A 13,575-nucleotide genomic window follows, 5' to 3' on the forward strand; every position below is an offset into this window, starting at 1 on the left:
ATCCCATATATTCAGTTGCAACAGCAGCCTGATGTTCCTCAGAATCCTGAACAAATGGATATGCTGCTTAATCGTGAAAAGACCAGGAAGCAGAGACATACCTCACAGCAGAGAGGTCAGCAGTGAATGGGAGCTCAATTAGAAAAACAGTTCGCTGAGTTAAATGCTTCTGTTTCCAGGCATGAACTTTGCTGGACCTCCTCTCTCTTCACTGCAACGCTCTTCATCTTTAGATGGTCCTCTGATTACTTTCTTCAACTCCTCATCATAATAAGCCTCAGCTGGAGAAGGCCCTCTCATCCTTCTCCCACCAGCGGGAAGGTGTAGAGTAACCAGCTCGCAAGCTACTGACAACGGGAATCTCTCCTTTAGACAAGGAAAGCACGTCATTTGCACTGGCATTCACATGTCGCAATCACCATAGTCCTTGAACAATAGTTTTAGTGAAGCTCACTAGACCAGAGCTATAGGCAAAAGCGTGGCAAATCTTCCCTTATTCTCTGAGCTATTCCATAATTTAATATTTAAAATTTAAGAACATCCCAGAGTAATTAATTACTATTGGAGAGATAATTTGCATGCATCATCATATTTACACATCAAAAATAAAACCTAATTTGCTAAAGGAAGTCTTATACAGTGCATTTTGCAGCATTACAGGCACTAGAATTAATTAGATCTTATTTAAAATCCTCAGAGTGTTTTCCTTCACACCTTTTTGGAAAAAAAGTTATGCTGTTTTTTGTTTTGTCTTCCACTGGGATGAGGAAAATGCTTCCGCACTCTACAATCATTTTGTAGAGTATAAACTAGCAATAGGTGTCAAATGATGAACTGAATATTTATGATGTGATGTATAGAGAGCAATTTAGAACATTTACATTGCAAATATTTGAAAACAGAAGTCAAAATAGAGATGATGCTACCTAATTAGACAGGTCTTCCAATTAATTCAAACTTTGTTTAGCAGCCTGGGAGTCCTCTTTCAAGGTACCTTGATCAGGTTAATTGGATTCTGAAGAACATGACAGAAACCCCTTGGTAAAACCAGTGCTTCAAAGTTTAAATGTTGAGACTTTGTTATAGGACTGGTGAGCAAAGCGGCCACTGACGTGTACTCTGCAGAGATGGAGCAGTTCAAAACATTCTGCCTAAGCAAAGCTCTTGTTTTGCTGAATAATTCAAGTTAACGATCCAAGTTTGTTTGTTTAACAATACCATGACTATTTGGTGGTTCTGGCCCATGTTTCAAGACAACTCTTAAAAGCACCGCTAAAATGTACCAGCGCAGTGCTACTGCAGCTTACCCAAGACTTGAGTATGCAAAACCAGAAAAGCTTAAATTAGTTGAGAAGTTGTGACTGTTCTGACTCTTTCTTGTTAAACCACGGTGAATTTTTAACATAAATACCTCTAGAGTTATTGAAATGACTGTTTAAATGAGCTCTGCGTGCGTTGGAAAGCTACACCAGCTTTCAGCTATGGCAAGGAAGTCATGATCGTGTCCCAGAACAGCTGAGTTCTACAGAAGGCTACAATTTCTGTTTGTCATACCTATTCCAGTCGGAACCCCTATCCAGGCACAGGGGACTTTTTCCATGTGCTTTAGGGTTAAGGAAAACAAAACTCTCCAGGCCTTGCAAGGAAGCACGAGTAAACAAGAGGAAGAGCCGAATCTGTGAGATCCTGCAGATCTTCCTCAAAGCGCAGCCCCATGCTTCCTTCCATGCTTTATCTCTTGTCTTTGGCCGTAGCTCACAAGCCCACTACCTGCTACTCGCCGCTCGCTGCGGGCGTTGGTCGGCGAGCTTGTATGCGCGCTGCCCTGCCAACCCGCTGCACACGCTGGCGACCGCAGAGCTCGCAGGAGGTAGCACATGGGGGACCTTGAGAAGCCCTTTCTGGGCCAGCGTGTTGAGGAAGAAACCCTATCTATAATGTTCCCGGTAGTTGCTTTTTTTGTTTGTCACTACACCTGCATTTGAAATTTTTCAGTAATTAAAGCTACACCTCTCTCCTCACTGACGTATGGAGAAAAGAAAGACTGAAATGTTGCAGCTCTTCTGTGGCGGGTGCATGGTGCTCGGCATAATGAAGGTGATGGTAAAATGTGGTTTTACTGTTCCTTAAAAAAAAAAAAAAAACACACACACAAAAAAACAAAACCCAAAAAACCCCCACAAACACACCACACCCCCACACACCAAAACAAACCAAAAAATAACTGTAGCCTGCACCTATTTCCTCCCTCTCAGCCCCCATTCTGCTTTCATTTAAGCGTATTGTTCTCCCAAAGCCACCTGTGGTAGACTGCGCCTTCCTTCCCTGTGGTTTCAAGCTCACAAAAACTGGACATTGGGCCACCCCTCTGTGAACATGGAACAGGAGGCCAAGTTACATAGACACCTTTGAAAAATGTACTCTTAATGCATTTTTTTTAAAACTTCCTATAATTGCACACGATTTGCTTTTATCTGCAAGAATCGAAGCTCCCTCGAAGTCAAGCGTGGCACACGCTCCTCCCTACTCCCACCTTGCTTTCTACCCAGAGCTGCATTCAGCACAAAATTCACCGATTGTATTCTTGTTTTCACTTTGATTCATCTTTATATAAATAAGTAACAATAATTTACAGGGGAATTTAAATTGCAGTAATTGAAGACTGGGTATGGCAACCTGAAAAGTGCAAGACTCTGGTACTTTCTCCTTTTTTCTTTTTTTTTTAAAAAAACCAAACAACACCTTTTTTTACCCTCATGAAATGCTATCACTAGAAAGACATAAAATAATAATAATGAGTTTACCAAGACTTAAATAGGCTTCCTAAAATTATCTCAAGTTAATACAATTTTTAAAAAATCACAGGCATATATTTATAAACACTTTAAATCACTCAGATATTCTGTTTTCCTTTCATAGCGTTAGTCACAGCTAAATACTGCATTAAATAATTACACGGTTTGGGCAAAAATGAATTTGACAATCACCAGTGCATATATTAATATTCTAATTTTACAGTTTTGTTTAGGGAATATGCAGTATTACAGTTATAAATTAATTACGCAATGGTTCATCCTTTGTGTGTTAACTACCTTCACAAGTAATCAGCCAGGAAAACAGAAAAAAAAAAAAAAATTATCCAAAAAATTCATTTCACCACACTATTCTTTGATCTCTTTTATATGTGTTGCACATTCATTAACTCTTCATTGTATTTTCATGATTATATTCTGTGTGTAGCTGAAAACAAATCCAGCTTCCTTCAGGCAAACATTTGCAATCTAAGAAAGTCAATTGCTATAAACATAATCAATCTTACGCATGAAATTTTAACACACACCCTTCGCCTGAAACAGAGAAAACCCACAACCCAACCCCCTTAAAGTGACATAAATGTCAGGCTGTTCCATCGTTAGTTGTTACTCCGTTCTAGCTGACAACAGGAAATAATGAAGGGTTTCCACTGGGCAGCGCAGGAGCTGCGAGCTCCCTTTTCCTGTCTCGGGCAGCCTGGACCAACGTCTCCAAGGCAAGCGGTACCGGGTCAAGTTGCCTCTGTACCCCTATGAAACTGCTCAAGCTAGGTTCGTACAGAATTTTTTATTATTATTTTAGCATATTTAAGCATGCTCCAGACATAAAGCAATGTGTGGGGTTTTTTTTCTATCAGCTTTTTATTTTGGAAAGGTTTGCTTAAACAATAATTCTTCCGCATGTTGGTTTTGCAATTGAATTAAGTAGTCCTTTATATTACAATTCTCAAGATAACACGAGAAACAGCGTATCATAAGACTGTCATAAGTATATATGCAAATTCAATTAAGAATATTCTTAAGGGATGTCTAAAAATATCTCAAGTGAGGACAAATATTGCCAAATTATTCAAGTCTACATTAAGCATCAGGAGTTCTGGAAAGAATGTTTTCCAGGGTTAAGGTTCTGGCTCCCTACATTTCTTCAGCGTCTTTGTAACCACTCCCTAATTTCCTCGTAGGAGCGTTTGCTGTAAGTTTTTCACAAGTCCTCAGCCATGGGGCATTTTGGGAGATCGTGTGTGCAAAACTTCAGGGCTTTCAGACAAATAAACGTTTGTAGCCTGAACAACAGATTTTGCCTACACAAAGTTTAGCTACTGGAGAAGTTTCCTCTTGCGTACATATTTATTTTCAATAGTTGTGCACAATGAGAATCGCCGCTTTGAGAAGATTAAGCTATAAAAGAACTTCAGACCTTGCAAGAATTTACAGGGGATAGGGGGGACCAAAACAACCACACACAAAAGAAAAAAAAAAAAAAAAAGAACAAAACATGACCACATAGAACTTTGAACTTTTAAACAACGGAATGGAAGTCCCAACCATCCAAACTACCATAGACACTTGCGTAAACTTGACTCTTTACTTGAGCAAAAGCACCAGAATCAGAGGTATCCTGCGGTATTTTTTTCACAGAGGACGAAGGTAGGAGAGGGAATCAGCATCTCTAAGGAGTAAACCTATCAAGGAGGTAAGAGTTTGTGACAAAGGGTTTCCTCACGTGGCTGTTAGAAACAAATTAGAGGTCCGTCTTTTCATGCAGCAAGTTCATGCCCAACAAGTAAAGGTCCAAAGAAAAGTCTCGGTGTTTCTGGTATGCCTGGTACTGCCGGAGTTCAAAGCTGAACTACGCGGCACCTGGAGTGAGCTCTGGCAGAGATTTGCTCGCTCACGCCGTGCACGACTGCACCGCGGGCACCTCCCCGCAGGAGCAGAGCAAAGGGCGCAGCTCTGCGCCCCTCGGCACGCGGGCTGCTCGCCCGGCCGGGGCGTAGCGTGCCTAAGAGCACAGGCAGGGAAATCCCAATCCGCTTGAATGAACTTCCTGCTAATGTATTCCCTCAAAACTATATTTCACATATGACTGGCAATTATTAGCCATTATCTACCCCAAGCCTTGTTTTATCTAAATATAAAGATTCTGAAGTTAATTGGACAAAATGTAGATCCTGTAATCCATACTATTCACCTCATTAGTGTTAATCCTTTCCCCAATCCTCTGATTTAATTGCAAATGTTTGGTTCCGTGAAGCTAATATCCTTTTTGTCATTGTTGTTCGGTTAAAATCAACACAACTCCGCAAAAGATATAGATTACCAATAAAGGTTTATCCTTTTATAATTACTTTAAAGCTCAGAGCAGGCAAACAAAAGTCATGATTATGCAGGCTAAACAAAATGACAAAGGATCTTCTGATGCTGAATATTCAGCAAATCAATGCAGGTAAGTTGTCTTCATAAACACATTAGAAGAGTTTATAATTTTAAGGCACTTTGGAGCAGCTTTTAGACGTTTCTGGTGTTCGGAATATTGCTCAAGTGCAAATGCAAACAGCTTCTGAAAACCTTACAGCGCAATACATTTTTTCAACTTTTTCAAAAGCCATTGTTTCCAAAGAGACTAAGCCAAAATTAAAATTTTAACTTCTGAACCTATGACATCTTTTGAATTTCTATTTATGATCTGAATAAACCTTGTAATGGTTTTACAGATGCAATATTTAATACTTTCCCTTCTTAATCTGATTTGTGATACTCTGAACATGTAAAATCACAGAATTAACTCAACTGGTCATCTAATCCATTATAAAAGCTGCTCCCATGAGGTGAGCTCTACTGGGAATAAGAGATTGCTATAGTAGTAAAATTAATCACCTGCAGATAATTTTCTTGAAAATGTTGTAGCTCTATGTAAACCCATTCTATTAAGTCCTGAAATGAATACAAAGCTAAAAAGATTATGTTTATATTCCATTTATTTATTATATGGTCCTATGTACTGCCTGCATGAAAATGAAAGGTCCATTAATACACGGGAGATAATGAAATTATTATCAATTTCAAGCCAATACTCAAGGATGTTTACAATGGAAAGCAAATAATCCTATGGATTCCAGTTTTCTCTTAGGTTATTGATATTTTCCTGACAGTAGCTATTTCTATGACAAAGATTTTTTTTTTTTTTTTTAAAGTTTCCTGGGAATACTGTGGATTGAATACCGCACAAAACCCTCAAGACCTTATTTTTTAAATCTGCAGATACTGTTATTATAGTCTCGGCGAGTAGCACAACTGGTACTGAGGCAAGAACATACTTGCTGGCCAAGAAACTTGTTTTCCAAATGCTATCAAGGCAATAGCAACAAGTTAGCAACAATACTGAAGACTAAGTATTAGCCTTAGTGATATGCTTTGTTAATCCCTTTTTGTATGATGCTGTAAAGCGTGTAAAGTGTGCTTGGCCCAGCAAGACACGCTTATGCTGGAAACTATAGTTATGTCCATTCGTTTAGCCTAGCCTCAAAAATTCAACAGAGCCACAAAACATTATTTTCAGGATCATATGCTACCTCAGCTCTCTGCTCACTTTTCTCAAGATAAATACCAGCACAAAGTTGAAGATGTGAGAATTTACTCTCATCCCTCCTGTGATAAAACACATGCTACTACGGGAGGGGAGAGAGAGATGAAATCAAAAGGGGTTTTGTGAAATAAAAAACAGAGAGGAGCCAGTTCTAAAAAATATACCACTGCTATCTTAAATATATGGTCAAAAAGCATTGTACAAAACACCAAAAATTGGACAGATGGCCTTACTCAGTTGTGAAGCAAAAACCGAAAAGAGCCGCAGCTCGGAGGGGATCGCACTTCCATAACCACGTGGCGGTACGGTATTTCTCGGTCCGTTCGAGGCCATATAAATTGCTTCCCATAGGTGACGTGACTTGAGCAAACCTAAGGCCAGGAGAACCGAGATCATACAGCGTTTTGCCAGTAGGAAGCTGGAGATACTTTACAGCCGCGTTGGTATTTGACCTCCAGAAGCAAACCTCAAACGCAAAGTGATGTTTTCAGAGTGATGACTCTGAGCGCGTACTATCCTCAAGGATTTATTCAGACACGACTCCCACGCTAACTCCAGAGGACACATCTACCAGGCAAGGACACAGGTTCTGATTACGCTCAGTCGAGGAACTTCACATGCACGAGCAATGAACGAGTGCGGAGACTGTTCACACGTACGCAGTGACTCAGGCGCTCCGCGGCATTACGACAGCTGCTGGGAAGAGCGAGGCAAGGGAACTAAGGAAATACAGCCAGCACACTTGGGCTGACACCGCAAATCCAGAGGAGCTACACAAGGCACTGCTAAAACAAAATACGCAGTGAGTCATTATTTCCATGCGTATATCAATACAGAGAATCCTCTTGCAACTTATAGTGAGACAAGTATGCTCTGAAGTAGATCTTCCAGAGCTTCCAGATCAAATGCAAAATCTAGGTATTTTTCTTTGATTTATTGAATCAAATTTGCTCATATTCAGTTGAATATTCTTAATAAATGGGTTTCCACTTAATCACTGTTGAAACATACCCGAACTTAGCGAATCACATTCACAGCAGAAACGCAACAGAAACATTCATACCAGAAAAAGTTAAGCAACATTCCAAATAAAAGACAACTTTCCACTGGATGTGTGAAAAAAATTATCTTGAGAGTTAACAGCAAACTGCAGTGTTACCATCAGAACGGTACTTTGATAATACATGTATATTGGCGTCGTGCTTTAACCCCAGCCAGCAACTCAGCCCCTCCCAGCCGCTCGCTCCCCTCCCGCCGTGGGACAGGGCGGGGGAATCGGAAGGGTAAAAGTGAGAAAACTCGTGGGTTGAGATCATATCAGCACCGTTTCCAGCACAGATCCAAACCATAGCCCCATAAGAGCTACTATGGAAAAAAGTAACTCTACCCCAGCCCAAACCAGCACAATTAGAAATTATGCAACCTAATCAGAACAGCTAATGTACTTGGAAAAACATCAATGCTTAAATCAGCCCAGCTTAAGCATCACCCAGAATTCTATGCCCTGAACGTTCTCGTTGAAGAAGAGGGACAGAGCACTAAGTCAGCTCAAGTACCCGCGTCTCAGGACTTCACATCTCATCGCTTGCACCATCTGGCTTCACCAGAGAAGCCTCACTGGGGAAAGTGCTGTTGGACTCCTCAGCAGCGCTTCCAGAGGAGAACTGGGCTGAGTCCCAGCCTGCTACCTTCTCTGCTGCTCTCATCATAGTCGCTCCCCTGGTCTGACCTCGTCTCTTCCACGGGTGGAGTAACCACCAAAAGAGAAAATAGACTGTCTGTTGCACTGGTGCTCAAGGATAGCCTATTTGATTTTTTTTTAATTTAAAAAAAAAAAAATAGAGTTCCTGGCAAAGGGTAACCACCACAACAGGGATCAGATCACTCGAACTACAGTCAGCTGCTGTGTCTGGATGGTGACGGGAATCTCCATTGGAAAAGTCCTTGCAAAGGCTAAGGAGTGAGATGCCCTAAACTGCTGTTGTGCTCAGCTCTGCAGGTAGCTGATGGCGCCCGGCACCACTCCAGCACACGTGCGATACATTGCTATTGACCATCCTAAACTACACGCAAAACCTCTCCTGTCTTAGCTACACACACCACTGCCCCAGACCACTTCTGCATCTAGGGTAACAGTTGCTACTGATTCAAGTGCTCTGTGTGCAGCTTGACTTATTTTGCAGCAGGAACTGCCCATGGCAGTCTCTGCAAAACACCAGATTCTCCACCCACAATATTAATCAACTCACTGAAACACAAGCACGAGTCTAGACACTGCAGAAGCTGCCTGTGGGAATCTTCAGGACAGCCCAGAAGTCCCACCCGGAGACTGCCTGCAACAACTAGTCCAGTACCCGGCTGTGGCGTGGCCGGGCTCGGTCACTCGCCTGCTCTCCACTCAGTCCGTCACCCGCTCCCGTGCACGGCTGGGGAGCTCCTGCACGCCCAGGGCACCGGCTCTGCATGCAGCCGCAACCCGGACAACCGGCTACACCACAATTATCAGACAAGCTTGAGTTTCATACTTCTTAAATTCCACAGCTCTTGCCATATGTCGTCTTCTGCTCCTCTATATCGCAAATTTGTTCAGCAGATCAGAAAACCTTGCCTGCAGTCTTCTGAGCTGCACAGCACAGAAGAGCTTTGCCTGCTGCCTTCTGATATGCCACCGCTTGCCAAGGGTGGCTTGCTACAAAAGCCCCAATAACATAAATCTCTCCCAAATTTTGGGAGTAGGGTTTTGGGGTGGAGTTTTTTTTTGTTTGGTTTGGTTTTTAGCAGTACTTGTGAAATGCAAGACCAGTCTTGTTTCAGAGTTCTGGTAACAGAGGCATCAAGGGAAATCCTTTATCATAGAATTGTTTAGGTTGGAAAAGCCCTTTAAGATCATCCAGTCCAACCATTCACCTACACTACCAAGTCCACACTAAGCCAATCAAGGGTAGACCAGACTGAACCATGTCCCAAAGTGCCACCTCTGCCCATTTTTTGAACGCTTCCAGGGATGGGGACTCCCCCACCTCTCTGGGCAGCCTGTTCCAATGCTTGACCACCCTTTCCGTAAAGAAATTTTTCCTAATGTCCAACCTAAACCTCCCCTGGCGCAGCTTGACCCCATTTCCTCTCGTCCTAATGACAAAACACGGCAGCCATAGCCATGTCTCAAAGAGACCTAAGTGGTGTGATGGACACTACATGACAGTTACTAACCACGCAATCTCAAGGACACCCTTCTCTATATATTCTTTTAAAACGTTACTTGTCCCCCATGCCCCTGGGACACCATAGCTTTTCTGACCCATAAATTTGGACTGTACTTTACAGAGATTGTATGTTGACTGGAGAAAGTTTACAGTTTAGATTGGTCACGTGCTTCTTTTAAGGAGACTTTTTATTACATTGTAAGTGACAGCTGATGGCAAAGAACTTATTTAATTAAAAGAAGAAAGAGCTTTCAGTGTATGTTACCATATGTAATTATGGCTGATTAAACTGACATCTTGATTTTGCATCTGTTTGGTTGAGAAGACAACACGAATTATGAAGTACTGAGCTTTTAGGCACCACGCTGATTCTCCTACTTCTAAGTTTCAAATAAGTCTCAAGGGATTTAGTGCACTCCAGCAAAGGTCAAACTAGCTGGCACTGTTTGGAAGTACAACAAAATCCACTCTTTGGGATATATAATGAGATCTGTTGTAAATATAACCCCTGAGACAGCCAGAAAACATTTTTTTTTTCCATATAAGCAATCTAACAGAAAAATCTCCTTTTGAAATGCTTTGACTGAAAATAAACCCTATTGGGAGAGACAAAAATATTTTGTTTAAAAAAAAATATTCAGAGCAATTACTTCATTCTTCAAATGAAATCTGCAGATTTCATTTACCATTTGACTACAACGCATCACACAACACCCTCTACTTTTAAATCCAACCTCTAGTTCGCGTGCGATGTGCTGTTCTCCACGCTCAAAGGAACAACCAGACAACCGGCGCTGCAGACGTCGCTGGCCCAGAGAAAGCTATCCCACAACCTGAATGACTGAATGACAAGATTCCTTATTCCCCTCTAAAGATGGCCTAGTCAATGGAAGAGAAATTCTCTATAAGGAGCGGTCAAGTAGAACAGGTTGGACTTCTCTGGTCACTGCCTACAGTAAAAAAGTATGCCTGTCACGCAGCCACCTCGCGGGTACCTCCAACGCTCACCAGCAAGCGTCGGACGCAGCTCCGCCCAACGCGACCAGCAGCACGCGGCTCAGCGCGCTGGAGGGAACCTTCCATTCACCGGGCAGACCCGTGCCCAGCCGCTCCCTAGGGACACGGCTACGAAAGATTCCAGCAGCCTATGACTTGTGCTCCCCGCTAAGCTGCGGGCGAATCTTAAACACTAGCTTGGGCTGATGGGACCCTGAACACCGCACAGAAATACACAGAAAACTCCTCCGATACACAATGGAATTTGTTACTTTCCAGGCCGTTTTCCCCCAGTTTGTTGTTCATTAGATGTGTTATCCATTTGACACTGAACCAGCTGCTTCTCCAGGGTGCCATAGTTGCTCCTTGTTACTTCGCAAGTTGAACCTGACATTTTGGTTTGCCTTACATCTCAATTTCATTGTCACTCAGACCTTTAGAAGTGGTTGATGCAATACTGTAATCTATTCTCATAGTGATATTTAAATACTATGTACTTCGTTCAGATCACTCTGATAGTTCCCTTGAAACTCCTTGTCAATACAGATTATCAGTCATATTTTGTTTCCTATTAATCAGCTCCTATTTCTCAATATCATTCCGTAATATAACTGATTGTTAGTCCTGCCTCACTGTAACAGGACAAAATTTAAAAACGTATCTTAAACAAAAAAATCAGTATGTCTTAATTCCACACTTCTTTCTTCTATTAAAGCAGAATTGATGTTGCAGCGGCTATTAGATTTATTTGTACAAAACTATTTCTGTTCAGCTTTCTTGTTTGTCAGTTACTTAATTAGGTCAAAAAAAGGGTTGATACTGAAGATGTTCTGTATTAACAAAAGCATCCCAAAAAATTAATAGAACCGCAGTGAATAACGTAAGAAACAAGGAAAATCGATGAATTAGCTTAAAGTTACAAATCAAGTTTCTACTCGCAGTTTGCCTGAAAGCTGTAGACATTTCAATTACAAAGGGCAACAGAAAAAAGTTTCAGTAGTCAAAGCTCATAATGTGTCTTAATGTAGCACATTAGCCAGTGTTGTTTTCATTTTGCTTTATTTTGACAACAATAATAATACAATTAGAAAACACTCTAAGGTAAAAAGCTTGTAAATTGCTAATAAATCAGTAACACATGAGCTTGTTGCTGTCAGTGGCAATTCCAATGCTTTTAAGCTGGTGGGCATCTCAACCGTACAGCTTATGCATTATCAATAGTATTGATAGTACTGTGTTTATTTGTGCAGGAAAACAACAAAAAAATTGTCCTGAACTTGCAAGAGATTTTGTAACTTCCTCCTACAGGCCTCAATTCATGCTCTGAATTGCCAAATGCCCACCTCTACGACCTTGACATTAAGGAGCGAAATACCTGCCAAAGGCTGGTGCACATGTAAATGAAAGCGCAAGAACTCTGCAAGAAGTTTTCTCACTATAAAAAAAAAAACAGAGTAGGGAGTGAAGCACACAGTTACACATTCAATCCTTACAGCTCATCTCGGGAATGAAATCACAAGTTAGCACTGCCTAAATATTTCTTACTCGCTGTCTTTTGCACTCTGCCTGGGCTGTTGCGTGGTCATTCTCTGCAAGCTGAAGGACAGCCATAAAAATTGCCATGGAGGACTACTGCGCCAATATGGCGTACGTCTTGGCCCAGTACGGTTCACTGCTGGGCTTGATGCTATCATATGCATCATCCATGCTTAGCTCAAGATGAAAATTACACTCAGAAGATTTTACAAAGGATTATAAAGCACTGGAGGAGATAGACCTCACTATCCCCAAATTAAGAGCCACACCTGGAGGACACCAAAAGGGGGGAGGAAATCAGAAGCACATTCATAAGCATGGGTTATCACATGCAAGCTGTTTATCTCTAGGGAACAATCTGCAACAAGCATTTAGGAATACACTGATTGTTAGTATTACTATTATTTACACAGAAGGTCTTAGTAAAAAGAGTCATGGCTGAAGGAGAGACCAAGAGCATCATCAGTATGAAACTTCGGAAACTGCAGACACAAATAGTAACAGAGCTGTTTGTTTCCCTGCTTAACTTTGCTTAGAACTTATTTCTATCCGATAGCACTGAATGTAAAATCACCTTTCCTGATAAATATTTATTACATTTCATATGCTTAAGAAAAGTTGGAACAACAATATCTACAGTTCATACTCAGCCCAACCCTTAAAGTCCTACGTTGTGCGCCGGTGCTCACTCCCACATTCCCTCCAAAAATGAGCCTGAGCAAAAAGAAAAAAAATGAAACAAATGTATTTTGTACAATATCTTAGTGGGTGTTTTGTTGCCGCACACCATAAAGGTTATGCAGTATATTATGTTCAGAAATACAGTACCACTGCATTAGCACAGTGAGGCATTGCAGAGCAGTCAGAAAAGCCTCCACAGAGAACAGAAAATGTGATTTGGCCTCTTTTTTTTTTTTTTTCTAGAAAGAGATGACCACAGTATAGGCTGCTGGTCTGCTTTAAATATTTGTCAGACAAGTCAGAGAACTTTCTTTCCTAAAAGGAGGTTGAATAAAAGGAGGGTTAATTTGCTAATACAATGGATAAAACACACAGAACTCTGGTTCCCCAAATCTCATTAATTCATTCCCCAAATTTATATTCAATTCTCAAATCAAAATAGACACTTCAAACATCATAAAATGGAAGAGTGAAGAAAAAACCTGTGCGTCTGTCATTTACTGTTCATGCTGAAGACTGCAAAATTGTTTCCTTAGGATTCAAATTCTCATGGCAAATAACTGTACTGTCATTTCTAGTGCCACAGTACGTAATACCGAATACATTGCAAAGCAGACAGTAGTTGATCATGTACTCCAGCAAAAACACCTGACACGAAAAGAAAACACAAGCAGCTACTGATTTCTCAAGTCACCAGCATTTTTCAGTAGTGCTCCTACTATGTACAATTTTACCTTTTCAGAAACATGGTGTAAACTAA

Source organism: Pelecanus crispus, chromosome 5, assembly GCF_030463565.1.
Source record: "Pelecanus crispus isolate bPelCri1 chromosome 5, bPelCri1.pri, whole genome shotgun sequence".
Taxonomy (NCBI): domain Eukaryota; kingdom Metazoa; phylum Chordata; class Aves; order Pelecaniformes; family Pelecanidae; genus Pelecanus; species Pelecanus crispus.